The sequence below is a fragment of the Panthera onca genome, chromosome C2 (assembly GCF_046562875.1).
Source record: "Panthera onca isolate mPanOnc1 chromosome C2, mPanOnc1 haplotype 2, whole genome shotgun sequence".
In the NCBI taxonomy this organism is placed as follows: domain Eukaryota; kingdom Metazoa; phylum Chordata; class Mammalia; order Carnivora; family Felidae; genus Panthera; species Panthera onca.
The window spans coordinates 70,717,237-70,732,154 of NC_138347.1; the positions used below are offsets into that span (position 1 = coordinate 70,717,237).

Below are 14,918 nucleotides of genomic sequence, written 5' to 3' on the forward strand. Positions count from 1 at the left end.
CACAAAGAAAAGAACAGGCCAAAATGGCTTCACTGATGAATTCCACCAAATATTTAAGGAAGAAATACTAATCCTTCACAAATTCCTTCACAAAACAGGAAAACGGTACATTCTGAAACTCAATCCGTGAAGCCAGTTAACTTGATACCAAAGTCAAAGAAAATTACATGAAAACTACTCAGTGATGCCTATAACTATAAAATTAGATAAAAAAAAAAAAAATTCTTACAAAATACTAGCAAACTGAATCTAGCAACATATAAAAAGGCCTACACGCCATGACCAAGTAGGATGTACCCCATGAATGCAAAGGTAGTTTAACATCTGAAAATCAAGTAAGATGATACACTATATTAAGAGAATACAGGAAAAACCCATATGGGAGCCTCAATAGAAAAAAAGCACCCAACAAAATTCAACACCTATTCATGATAAAAACTCTCAACAAACTAAGACTAGAAAGAGAACTAATAAATGAGTTCAGCAAAGTCACCATTAACGAGTTAAACAAGATCATAAAATATTAAATCAATAAATAAAATCAATTTTATTTTTAGAGTGATATCATAACATTCTATCAAAAATTTGAATTGATGGGGCGCCATTGAGCCTTCCAGCTCAGGTCCTGATCTCACTGAACACTTAGTGAGTTTGAGCCCCGCATCAGACTCCCTGCTGTCAGCACAGAGCCCACCCACTTCATATCTTCTGTCCCCCTTTCTCTCTGCCCCTCCCCCACCACCTGTTGGTGTGGACGTGCACATGTTCTCTTTCGAAAGAAAGAAAGAAAGAAAGAAAGAAAGAAAGAAAGAAAGATGAAAGAAAAAAAGAAAGAAAGAAAAGAGAAAAGAAAAGAAAAGAAAAGAAAAGAAAAGAAAAGAAAAGAAAAGAAAAAAGAAAAGAAAAGAAAAGAAAAATTTGAATTGATTCAGGGGCACCAGGGTCTGTTAAGCTCCAACTTCAACTCAGGTCATGATCTCACAGTTTGTGGGTTTGAGCCCTGCATTGGGCTCTATGCTGACAGCTGAAAGCCTGGAGCCTGCTTTGGATCTTTCTTTCTCTCTCTCTCTCTCTCTCTCTCTCTGCTCCTCGCCCACTCACGCTCTATCTCTTTCTCCTTCAAATATAAACATTAAAAATATTTTTTAATTTGAATTGGTTCAAATTTTCTTTCTTATCCCTCAGTAGAGTTTCAAAATTTTCTTCAGACTGCTCCCAGACATTTTATCTTTTTAGTTATTATGAATGTATACCATTTCTTACATGATTAGTCCTAATGCCTCTTATATTTGTATAAAAAATTATTTGTGTATATTACTTTTATAAGCAGTTCCTTTACTGAATTCTCTTAATACTATCAATACACAGACAAGCAGATGAACTGAACAAAAATGATTTCAGAAACATGTTCTCCAAAAACATGGAAATTCAGTATATGAGAAATGTGGCATTTCAAAATGTAAAAAAGAAATGCGTCATTCAATAATTGGAATGGGGACAACTAGTTAGCCTGCCGGAAAAAAAAGAAAGCTAAATCTCTACATCTACTATTTATAAGCCAAATATATTCAACATTAAATGAAGATTTTAAGCGAAGTAAACCATAAAAAAAATTAACAGAAAACCCGTATAACTTTTTCAAGTACCATAATTCACTGAATCTAAAACTACCAATCTTAAGATACATGACTATTTTATGTGTTAACTAAGAAAGAAAATAATAATAATGTCAAATTATGACAAACCAGCAATTCATGTCATTTCGGAGATGTGACAACACAGAGGAAAAAGTGAGCCCTGCAGTCAACGACGGAGACCTTTTAAACTTTATACAGAAACCCCCCATGCCCAGCCATAAAGGAAACGACTAAATTCAATCATAAAAAATGAAAACTTCCATAAGGTAAAATCAAAATCAGAAGATCGAAGAAGAAAAATTCAGTGAAAATAATTTGCCTAATGAATGACTAGGGACTCAGCACAGAACCAAAGAGATCACTGAAAATATACATACAGCCAATAATGGAAAAATGCTGAAGCTCACTCATAATGAAATTTTGGAAAGCAATACTAAACAACAAAATACTAACAAATTATTAAAAAGTTTGACACTAGCTAGCGTGGTCGAGCTAGAGATTCCCATTTTCCTAGACTTACTGATATTGGAATAATCCTTTTAGGCAATTCATCCACCTAATTATTAAATGTACATGCTCTCTGGCCCAACAATTTTTCCCTTAGGGATTTATACTGCATGTACTTTTTAAAATATATGCAAAGACATGTCCAAGAATATCTACCATATTACCATTTATTATAGCAAAAGCACCTGAAAACCTAAACAGCCATTAATAAGTAAGCAGTTAATAAAATTATGGTATACCCAAATACTGGAATACTACACATAATGAAAAGAGAAGAAATGATATGCAAAAATGCAGAAATTAACAACAAAAAAGATATATTGCTAAACAATATGTATGGTGTGATCTCAATTGTGTAAAGAATATGTAAATACAGGTATACATATAAATACCTGCATATATATAGAAAATGTCTGAAAGAATACACACATACATATACACACATACTACAGACATAATACACACATTAACTGTGAAAAGGAACAAGGAAAACCTTTTTTTTTTAACCTTATAACATTCTCTAATGCCTAAGTGTGTCTCATCTTATAATAAACCTGGGTAAGGAAATGTTGAAGGAGTGAGAAATGTTGAAGGAGTGAGAAATGTTGAACTTGACAATTACCAGAAAACTTGGAAAAAAAAGGAAATCTTAAAATACAGCCACTAATATTGTCACATACTCATTTTTAAAGAATTCTCAAAACTAAATTTATGAGAATCTTCAGAATTTTTATAATCATTAACAACTGACATGCGAATATGTGCCACTGACAGATATGTAAATACCCTGAAAACTGTTAAATATTTAATTTTCTTTCACTTGTTTGAAGGATAAAGCAAAGGCCTAACATATGTACCAACATAAGCCAACAAGAAAGGAGAGGATCATCTGTCTTCCTAAAATAAGGGAACTGGGCCTAAAAAAGAAACATGCAAGTAATCTAGTTAAGTGAGAAAAGATAATGATCTACATCCTATAAAACTAATACCATTAACTCTTTTCAATGTATAGACATTCGTTATTTATATATAGAAATACCATGCCATATATATGTGTGTGTGTGTATATTTTATATATATATATATATGTCATGCTTATATGTAAGTGGGTATAAAAGGAAAAACGATCATCCAGTAAATACAGCGTGCTATCCAATAGTTGTGATTAGTGCTGTTCATAATACAAGCACATGGGCATCTATCACAGGTAAAAATAAAGACTGAGTAAAACAGTGTTAGATTACCTCTATATAGTATGTCAGGCAAATGCCCATCCCACCAGATCACTTGGCTGAATTTCCAAGCTCCCGATTCCTCCCCTCTATCCTATAAAAGTACAAAAATACAGGTTATCCCCCAAAAGAACCAGAATTAGACATATTCTTAAAGTCGGATAAAATAATTATACCTAGATATGCTAAATCTAACAACATTCTTTCCAAGCCAGATACTGGATTAATAGATATGGTTGGATTAAATAGAATTAGTAGCAACTAATACTTAATGACCCATCAGTGATAAATGATATTCCAAGGAAATGACCAGAACCTAATTGGACTTTTTCAAGCTTAATTTCTAGTTGTGGATTAAGATCTCTTTAAAATCAGAGCAATAACCCAAAATTATCTTAAACAACTTTGAAATAAAAAAAGTAAACACAAAATGTGCTTCATTAAAGCACATTAATGTTGATACTCTCCATTATTCAAAGAGTACTACTTCCTGACGAAACCCCAAAATAACATTTCCCTCAGCTCAAAAGTCTAGCTACATTAATATAGCTTTGAAAAAAAAACATTAAGTATTTAAAATTTTCAAGGTGGGGCATCTGGGCGGCTCAGTCAGGTAAGCATCTGACTCTTGATTTCTGCTCAGGTCATGATCTCACAGTTCATGAGTTAAGCCTGCATCTGGCTCTGCACTGACTGAGGAACCTGCTTGGGATTCTCTCTCTCCCTCACCACCCCGCCCCCATCTTTCTCTGCCCCTCCCCCACTCGTGCACACGCTGTCTCTCTCAAAAAACCATTTAAAAATTTTTTTCAGGGGCGCCTGGGTGACTCAGTTGGCTGAGCGTCCATCTTCACCTCAGGTCACAACCTCATGTTTAGTGAGTTCGAGCCCCATGTTGGACTCTGCTGACAGTTCAGAGCTTGGAGCCTGCTTCACATTCTGTGTCTCCCTCTCTCTCTGCCCCTCCCCCGCTCATGCTCCCTCTGTGTGTGTGTGTGTGTCTCTCTCTCTCTCTCCCTCCCTCTCTCTCTGTCAAAAATAAACATTAAGGGCGCCTGGGTGGCTTGGTCGGTTAAGCGTCCGACTTCGGCTCAGGTCACGATCTCACGGTCCATGAGTTCGAGCCCCGCGTAGGGCTCTGTGCTGACAGCTCAGAGCCTGGAGCCTGTTTCAGATTCTGTCTCCCTCTCTCTCTGCTCCTCCCTGTTCATGCTCTGTCTCTCTGTCTCAAAAATAAATAAACGTTAAAAAAAATTTTTTTTAAATAAACATTAAAAAATTTTTTTTTAATTTTTTTTTCAAGGCAAAGGTATTTAATAATACCAATATGGTCCATACATATTTTTTAAGTGTTATGCTATAATCAACCTTTTAACAGAGACTAACACAGAAAGTTAATATCCTATGTTGGTACTGCATTAATACTGGACACATAATTTCCTTTATGCAACTGGGGTATTTTTTGCTGGCATATGAAAGGGAGGTAATAAAGACAATGAAGACTGAAAGCTGAAACTTTATTAGAAACAAAGAATAGGCCAAATTTAATTTTTTATTCAGAAATAACAAAGCATTTATATAACAGCCCTAACACACATTTTCAGGGCTCAATAAATATCTTGCAAATCAATAAAAGCTATAAACGTAAAAGCAAAACAATTAAACTTTAAATCGAGGAAATAACCAATATATTAATCCAAAATTATATTTATATAATTTTATCGAGGGATCACAAACACTACAGCCTTTCTGATAATGCAGCATTTTCTATTCCTCAGCCAGTCAGTAGCTTTGTTGCTAAAATAATTACCAATCAAGAAATCTATTTAAAATTTTTTTCTACTAAGCTCTTAATTGCCTGCTGCAAAGCTTTGTTTCCAAGCACTCAGAAGAGCATATATGCCATCATTCTCAATTATGTAAAACAATTTTTGAATACATACTTGCCATAAAACTATACTACTGTGGTGGACATTATTAAAAACAGGTAAAGTAAAGCAAAACTGTATTTGCACTACACTGCTATCTATGGTCTTCACTGTGTTCAACTTTTAGAATTTTTTAATTTAATGTTTATTATTTATTTTTGAGAGGGAGACAGAGTGCAAGCAGGGGAGGGACAGAGAGAGAGAGAGGGAGACAGAATCCAAAGCAGGCTCCAGGCTCTGAGCTGTCAGCACAGAGCCTGACATGGGGCTAGAACTATCAAACTGCGAGATCGTGACCTGAGCTGAAGTCAGACATTTAACCAATGGAGCCACCCAGGTGTCCTCAACTTTTAGAATTTCTAAAGCTATAGAACAGTGTAAACTTGAACAGAAAAAGCAGAGCAAAGTCTACATACAAGAAATAAAAATGTCTTCTAATTATATATTTTAGTATTACATTATGAGTCTTTTTGAAAGTTGACTGGGTATATTTACCCTGCAATCAAGACAGCATTTCATATGCCATCACGGAATATGGTAAAATAAAATCTACAGACTGGACAAATGTTTTCGAAATGTTAATATTCTGTTGAAAACATTTTCACAAAAAGCCTACTCATCTTCTTGCATCACTTTTGATTCAAAGCCCTAAATTAAGGGTATAATACATCAAAGAACATAACTAGACATGTTAAAAGAGAGAGAAAAAATAAAATAGTAAAGCAAAAAGGAAACATGCCCCCCCCCCCCACACACACACACATACACACCCACATGCACAAAATATTATTACCTCAAGGTCTAAACCTGTAACAGAAATTTTGGAATATATTTCCCATTACAGTGTTTCCTCTACCATGGAAACACACACAGTTTTCCCTAACTCACTTGCCACACAGTCTCTGTCTCTGGAACTCTAATTCATTTAGCATCATCTACCAATTGCACTTCTCCTTCCAAGTCTCTATTCTTCCTTTAAATCTCCCACTCCTCTCTGCCAACAATAAGGGAAGAACCTACCAAGCTGGAAACTGAAGACCCTGCAAGTACAAAAAGAGAGGTACAAAGCTCCTGAACCACCCAAAGGTCAATTATAATCTTCCTCTTTCAACATGCTTCACTCCCTCACTTCAGGGGTTATAGTGAATATTCCTTCTTGGCAATTCCTAGGATTTAAGATTTTGCTAGCTAAATATTCCCTAATTATATCACTTGTGCAGATATAAACAGTGAAATTAAGACTAAAACTGTTTTAAGGTAGCATTATATTTATGTTGTCAATAAAAATATTTTTAACCAATGATAGATGTTAATATAACAGATCCATACTATACTGTGAATATGGACTTTTAATTTCACATGGTATAAACTCTCACACTTAGTTAATAATTAAGGCAATTTTCTACCAATACCAATTTTAATAACTATGGCACATTAAGAAAATAAATGAAGTATTTTTCAGGGACCATTAGCTACTGTCCTCCCATTATTTAGTTTTGAAAGACTGGCAATATTCCAATATACATACCAGCAGGTGGGCTGATTCATTAATTAAGCCAACATTTTTGTCATTAATTTGAGTCAATGTTCTGAACACCTGATATGCATGTACAACATGCTATCTAAGATTCCTAAGACATGCATAAAATACCACGGTCTCTGCCCATAGGAGTTCAAAAGGTAGCAAAGATGCTAAGTACACATACAACAAATAATATTAATAATAGTAACATTATGTAGTAAGGGCTATAATTAAAGTTTAAGCAATTTATTATAGAAAAAAATCAAAGCAGAGAGCACTCACTTCTTCCTCTGCTACCTTTTCAAATGAAAAATAATTAACCTTTTAATGTTCACTTTACCTTTAAAGATGCAATGAGTATATACTTTAGACTTTGCTTAGTAGTGTTCCTAGGACTTTGCAGGTATTAACTCTCATAATCCAAACAACAAACTTATGAGAGTGGTATTATTAACTACTCACATTTTACAAGAGAGAAAAACTGAAGGGTTAAATAACTTACCAAAGGTTACAAAACTAGTAAGTGGCAGAACCAAAGTCCTTATAATGGTCTGCAAGGCCCTCCACAATCCACCACCACCACCTTTCAGACCTCATCTTCTATACTTTCCCCCTTGCTCCACTTGAGTTCAGTAACCAGACTTTCTTACACCTCCCTGTATCTTCTGGCATGCCATTGCCTTAGGCCTATTGTACTGGCTATTCTAGGCCTGGTATACTTTCCCCCAGAGATACTTATAACTAAATCCTTTACCTACTTTCAGTCTTTGCTCAATCATCATCTTGTTAATGAGGCTTTTTCCTGCTATGTGATTTAAAACTGTCCCCACATGCACTCACACCCAATCCCCCTTTTATCTGTTATACATTTTTCCATAATAGTTACCACCTCTTAACATGCTAGGTAATCTACTTGCTTATGATGTTTACCGTTTTCTGCCCCTAACTATACAACATAAGCTCCACAAGGGCAGGAATTTCGTTTTGTTCACTGATCTTAAGAGCCTAAAACAATGTATTGCACCTAGTAGATACTTGGTATTTTTTAAATGATTATAAATAAAGTTGAACTCCAATACAGAAATCAAGCTCCAGAAGCTTAACCACACACACGACACTATCTCTCAATTACAGAATCACAGATAACAAAATTGAAGCATCTAGAAAAGTCACATTAACCTAATGCAGCAGAGAACCTCATATCAAAACCAGCCTAGTGGGGATTTGGCAACATTACCCTTCAGCTTGGGAATTTCCCTAAAAAGGCTTGTTGGTTTTAACAATAAATTAGCTTACTGAGGAGTCTACTATATACATTGTATATAGTATATATACAATGTATATAGACATTGTATCAAATAGAAAATAATTCTGAGCAATGTAAAGAATAGTTTAATCCCAGCTAATTTCCAGTCTTTGTTTTAAAAGATTGTTAATAATGAATTTCAGAAGTACTCTGTTAGAAAAGCTACAAAATGGCATGCACATTAAAACAGACAGGAAGAAACTTCTTCAGTTCCTTCAAATTTTTCACACCCTCCTAGAGAAACCTAAGCAACTTCATTAAGTATTTTCAAAGTATCTTTATGTTGTTGGCCCAGAGTACATTCAGTCTACCAAATTATGTTTCAGCTGTCATCTTTGTCTAGAAAAGTAAGATTGCAAAAGATGAGGTTTTATGAATTAATGATCGAAATTCAGATAAGAAACTCCCACAAAAACTGTCAAGAATATAGAGTTCTAAGACAATAAAAAAAATTTTTTTTAAGTGGGGCGCCTGGGTGGCTCAGTCGGTTATGCCTCCAACTTCGGCTCAGGTCATGATCTCATGGTTTGTGAGCTCAAGCCCCTATGTCAGGCTCTGTGCTGACAGCTGAGAGCCTGGAACCTGCTTCGGATTCTGTATCTCCCTCTCTCTCTGCCCCTTTCCTGCTTGCACCCTGTCTGTCTCTCTCAAAAATAAAAAATAAATTTTTTTTTAAATTTTTTAAAATAAAAATAAATAAATAAATAAATAAATAAATAAATGAAAGAGGGGTGGGTACCTGGGTGGTTCAGTTAGGTAAGTGTCCAACTCTTGATTTCGGCTCAGGTCAGTGGAATCTAGCCCCAAGACAGGGCTCCACGCTGAGCATGAGTTGAGGATGCTTGGGATTCTCTCCCCTCTCTCAGCCCCTCCTGCGTGTGTGTGTGTGTGTGTGTGTGTGTGTGCGCACGCGTGTGCATGTACAGGCACATGGACATAGTCTCTCTCTCTCAAAATAAACTCTTAAAAAAATTAAAAAAGAATATAACCAAAACTTAGCTGTTTTATAAGTATTTCATTATATCATGTACCTTAATGTTACTTCCAAATATAACCATTGTAGAAAAGCCATTCATTGATAAAAATCATAGTTCTTGGTTAATTAAGATTATCTCTTTTAAAGCGTCATTTTAAACAGAGAGGGAAGCAAACCATAAAGACACTTGAATACAGAGAACAAACAGGGTTGCTAGAGGGATTCTGGGTGGGGGAATGGGTTAAATGGATGATGGGCATTAGGGAGGGCACTTGCTTGGGACTTGGGATGAGCACTTGGTGTTGTAGGTAAGTGAAAGATCACTAAATTCTTTCTACTCCTGAAATCATTATTACACTATATGTTAACTTGGATTTAAATTTAAAATATAAAACAAAGTCATTTTTAGTTTCACTGAAATGTGTATGCTTACAAAATTTTAACTACTGATGCTTCTATGCACTGCCAAATAAAAAGGCTACCTCTTGCCCTTTAAATGTAATCAAGAAAAGCACAAAGCAATGAAAAGAATAATAGCACATATGGTATAAGAATCTGAAACAAAAAATGCTTTAGCATCTTTTAAAGTCCTTTAGCATATTTTAACTACATCACACTTTAAGGTTAATTAGTCAAGTTCTGGTTTTACATTAGTTCTAACTTTTGTGATTTATATGAAAAGACATACATAGACATGCATAGACATACGTGTTCTTTAATTTACACCAGCTGCTTTGAAAATTAAAAGGTATTAGAACTCTATCTGAATGATGGTCATCCAACAGTGTATTTTTCATGACCTGATCTATCGCAAGCAGGAATGACAGACAGCCCAACAAATTCAAACCAACCACCCCAGAAATTACCCTGACCAGGTCTCTCTTCTTTTTCTTTTTAAATTTTTTTAATGTTTATTTATTTTTGAGAGAGACAGACAGACAGGGTAAATGACACAGAATCCAAAGCAGGCTCCAGACTCTGAACTGTCAGCACAGACCACGACATGGGGCTCGAACTCACGAACCTTGAGATCATGAGCTGAGCCAAAGTCAGATGCTTTAACTGACTGAGCCACCCAGGGGTCTCCTGCCCAGGTCTTTCTACAACCATTTTCCATTTCCACTCTCAACAAAAGTCAGGCCAAAATCTTATAAACTTTGCAATTAATGTAGTTAATCCACTTAGTTGAGAATGAAAATCCTACAAAGTGGTAATCAAATTCTTAAAAGAAAACAGCCCAAAGTGAGTAAAATAAGCCCATGAACTGAAAACTTTCACCTGTCCTGGACCTTTTCAAATCACCTAGCCAGTAAACATTTGTCAAACAAGAAACTTGTCCACCACAAGCATTTTTATAAACTCCTTAGACTAAACTAACTTTTAAATCTAAATTACATGTTGAGGGGAGACACCGTCCCAAAACTGTGGCAAACTATCAAGCAACTATGTAATCTTCCCCCAATTTTACTAACAGAAATTCACTATTAAGATTAGTACGCCACTCTGAAATCACTGTTGCACCATATAACTTGAAAGTAAATTTTAAAAAAGTAAAAAAAAAAAAAAAAAAGATTAGTAAGCCACTAAACTCAAGGAAAAGCTGCTTTACTTTTACTTGTACATAAATTTTTACTGAATACACGTTAATTTGTAAATATTTTATACTATCATGATCAAGATGACTCAGGCAATATAAGCATACTCTAATAAAGTATTGCATGGTATACAAAGTGCTTTCACTTGTCCCATTTCACCTGACCTCCTACAATTACTTAAGCAGGTATTAATATCTCTGAAATTCATCAGGTTAAGTACCCAAGTTTACACAACACATAAGTGTCAAAGACTTCAACCAGATCCTCTGCCTCCTAATAAATGTCTACTCTAACATAGCACCACCACAGGAAAGGTCTTCCCAAAATTAAAATATACTTAATGTTACTCTTAATGTCCTGGCAATCAAAAAAATTTTTGAAGTATATTACCAATGAACATAAAATTTAAATTAAAATGCTATCTACAGGGGCACCTGGGTGGCTCAGTCCGTTAAGGGTGCTGACAGCTCAGAGCCTGGAACCCGCTTCAGATGGTGTCTCCCTCTGTCTCTACCCCTCCCCCGCTTGCCCTCTGTCTCTTTCAAAAGTGAATAAACATTTAAAAAAATAAAAATAAATAAAATGCTACCTACAATAGTTACCACGTAAATAAACAGAAAATTAAATTCATCTGCTTTTTGTAACATAAAAATTATCCCACTCTAATAACTAAAGAAACCCTAAGAAATTTTAATACCCAATTAAAAATTAAAGTTTAGGGACACTGGGTGGCTCAGTTGATTGAGCATCTGACTACAGCTCAGGTCATGATCATGTGGTTGGTGGGTTCGAGCTCCACATCAGGCTCACTGTTGTCAGGCAGAGCCCACTTTGGATCCTGTGTCACCCTTCTCTCTACCCCTCCCCCCAGTTTGCACTCTCTCTCAAAAGTAAACATTAAAAAAAATTTAACATTTATTTACATTTGATTTTTTTAAAGTGTCAAAGTGAACAAAAACATCTTATTAAAATATTATTACAAATCATAGACAGAACTGGAATTATTACTTCTCATATGAAATATAACTTAAAACGCTCACTTAATAACTTATAAATGGTCCACTAAAGTCAGTTCATCTTTTGACAATTTTCATCTTATTCGATACCAGAGTCAATCATTCTTCTCTCCTCTGTCTAGAATGCATGCATGGAATTACACTAAGCACTAGACACAATGTAGAGGTGTGCCCACAAATAAAACAAATGGTTTTTAATCTGATTAGGAAATTGAGATTTGCCATCAGAGTCGCTCAGAGAATACCTCAAAAAGAGGCTGCAAAGAACTCCAGTGATTTCTCCCGATAAATGCAGTAAATATATTAAGTTTGAACAATTCATGAAACATGTCTGTGAGATTGCTTTTCTAAATAGGAGAAGTTGATGTAGCAAGTTAACTCGTCATTTAGAAACACAAGCTTCTACTAACATAGAATGGACATTTTCTTATTTGGCTCAATTTATCCTCAATTAGAAAACCAGGAAATGTAAAAGCAGGACATTTTATCTGCCCATTTCAATCTATGAATTAGAAACAGATTACATTGGCTGCATAACACAAGATTTTCAGTATTGTTTTGAAAAATATTTGTTAATATTAAAATACTATAATGTATCACTGGAATTACTAAACATCTTAAGTGTAAATAATTAAACACATCCTTGAAGAAAGCACTCAGAATTTATAACCTCATTTTTAATTAACTACATAACAAGATTCTGTTCATGTGACAGATGCCTAGTCCTGCCACCCTCTTGAACTGGTTATGACTGACTTCCCCAAAACTTAGGTGTCTGATATTCTGATTTGTAACTGAAGCAAACATTTATATAGTGCTTAAAACCTCACAAAGCACATATCCGTATGCTATTATTTTCAAAGCTGATATAACCTACTGTCTGGAGATCATGATGGTTGACAAAAATTAAGGAACTTGAATTTCCAGTCTAGGTAAGATGGCACAGAGCTGTGTTCCCCTGCCCCTCCTCATTAAGCACAATTATAAACCATGGAAATAACACAAGAGACAACCAGAGGTAAACTCTGCAAATAGTAAGGCAATGAACCAGTTTGGGACTACAAGTATGGAGAAACAAAAGAACAGCAGGGTGTTTTTAGTCCCCACACCCAACAGAAAAAGGCAACCCAGACTGCCATTTCCTGACCACCAACTTAGCAACAGAAGGCAGACCAGGCAGTCACATTCCTCCCCCCAAATTACACTGGAGTCCCTCTGCAACATAAAAGGAAGATTAACTGGAAGCCCAACCAACAACAAAACCGAGGTAAAAAATTCTTCCTTACCCATTTGGCATGAGACTCCTGTTTTCCACCTAGAGATACAGAGACAAGTAGGCAAACTGAGGGACCCAACCACAACAAGCTGCTAGCTAGTTTGGGCTAAGACTCTCCTCTCTCACCCAGAGACAGGGGGACAGGGAAGAATGACATGAGAGGAATAATAGGAGGATATACCAAAATCATCTCTCATCTAGATATAACAAGAAGCCCCGCATAGAGAAAACCCTTTTGCTCCGTCAGTCACCACCAGCAAGGACTAGTGGCAACCCAGCAGCATCGGATCAATTAAGGTGACCACAAAGGCTCTGAAAATTAAAACTGCCATTGGAAACACAGCCTACAAAAGGGGGCCAAGATCTGTATTCTAAACCTAAATACGGGGACTGTCCACTAAAATGAAAAATATAAATAGGGCTCAGAACTTCCTAACTAAAAGATAAAATAGAAAGGACTCAAGAAGTCATGATTAAGAAAAGATAATCAACTAAGGCCAATGCAGAGATGCATCGGACACTGGAATTATTTGACAAATTATCTTTTATTTAAAACACAATAATAAAAATGTTTCAGCAATTAAGAATTTTCCCAAAACAAGTGAGAAAATGGAAATGGAAAATCTCAGCAAAGACACAGCATTTATTAAAAAAATAAAAGCAAAAGAAAATTATAGAACTAAAAAATAATAGAAAAATTTTGAACTCACTGCATAAACTCAATACAAACACAGAGATGATAGGGAAGAGAATCACTGAAGGTCAGTACAGAAAAACAGAACTCACCCAATCTGAACAAGAGAGAAAACAGGAAAAAAAAAAAAATTAACAGTCTTGGAGAACTACAGGCCAATAACATAAGATCCAACATTCTTATCACTGGAGTCCCAGAAAGGAGGGGCTGAAACAGTATTTGAAGAAACAATGGCTGAATTCAAATGTGGCAAATACAAACTTACAGATCCAAAAAACTGAGCAAACCCAAGACAGAATAAACAAACAAATTTACACCAAGACACATAGTAATTAAATGTTCAAAATTAAAACCAAAGAAGAAACTTTGAAGGCACCAGAAATAACCGTATTACTTATAATGGAAAATTTAAATGACCCCAGATTTCTCATCTAAAACCACAGAGGCCAAGAAGTGGGACAGCACTTTTTGAATACTAGAAAAACAAAGAACTGACAACCAAGAATTCTGTATCCAGTGAAACTATTCTTCAGGAATTTTGAGATACCCATTTAACAATTAATCCATTTTAACTGCTGCAACAAAATACTACAAAATGGGTGCCTTATAAACAACAGAAATTTATTTCTCACAGTTCTGGAGGCTAGAAGTCCAAGATCAGGATGTCAATATGGTTTGGTGAGGGCTCACTTCCAGGTAAAAGACTCCTTTCTGTATCCTCACAAGACAGAAATGGCCAAGGGAGCTCTTCTGGCTTCTTTTACAACAGTACCAATCCCATTCATGAGGGCTCCTCCCTCATACCTAATCACCTTCCAAAGGCCCCAACTCCTAATAGGATTTCAACATATGAATTTTAGGGAAATACATTCAGACCACAGCAAGGAACAAAGGGGCCATTTTTAAAAAGCATTCCCAAAAGAAGAAAAACTAAAAGAATGTGTCATAAAGACTGGCTGAAGAAAATGTTTCAAACAACAGGAAGAAAAGAAATATGGGTATACACAACAGATTATCTTTTCCATCATTAGCTTTATAAATCGTACTTGATGACTGAAAGCAAAAATTACGACACTATTTCATACCCAAGACAATTATGTTTAAAAGTTGAGAAGGTAGGGGGCACCTGGGTGGCTCAATCGGTTAAGCACCCAACTTGGGCTCAGGTCAGGATCTCATGGTTTGTGGGCTGGAGCCCAGTGTCAGGCTCTGTGCTGACAACTCAGAGC

The 14,918-nt window shown here is 35.6% G+C and overlaps 1 protein-coding gene across 8 annotated transcripts in view; it reads right to left on the reverse strand.

Moving 5' to 3' along the window:
• Positions 1-14,918, reverse strand: part of ZNF148 (zinc finger protein 148) — a 171,453-nt gene that overhangs the window by 88,425 nt on the left and 68,110 nt on the right. For 4 of the 8 annotated variants that reach the window (XM_078453075.2, XM_060639723.3, XM_060639726.3 and 1 more), the window contains one exon: positions 3,389-3,470. The exons of the other annotated variants lie outside the window; for them this stretch is intronic. The gene's annotated coding sequence lies outside the window, so the exon portion shown is untranslated. The remainder of the gene's footprint in view (positions 1-3,388; positions 3,471-14,918) is intronic. 8 annotated transcript variants of the gene reach the window in all.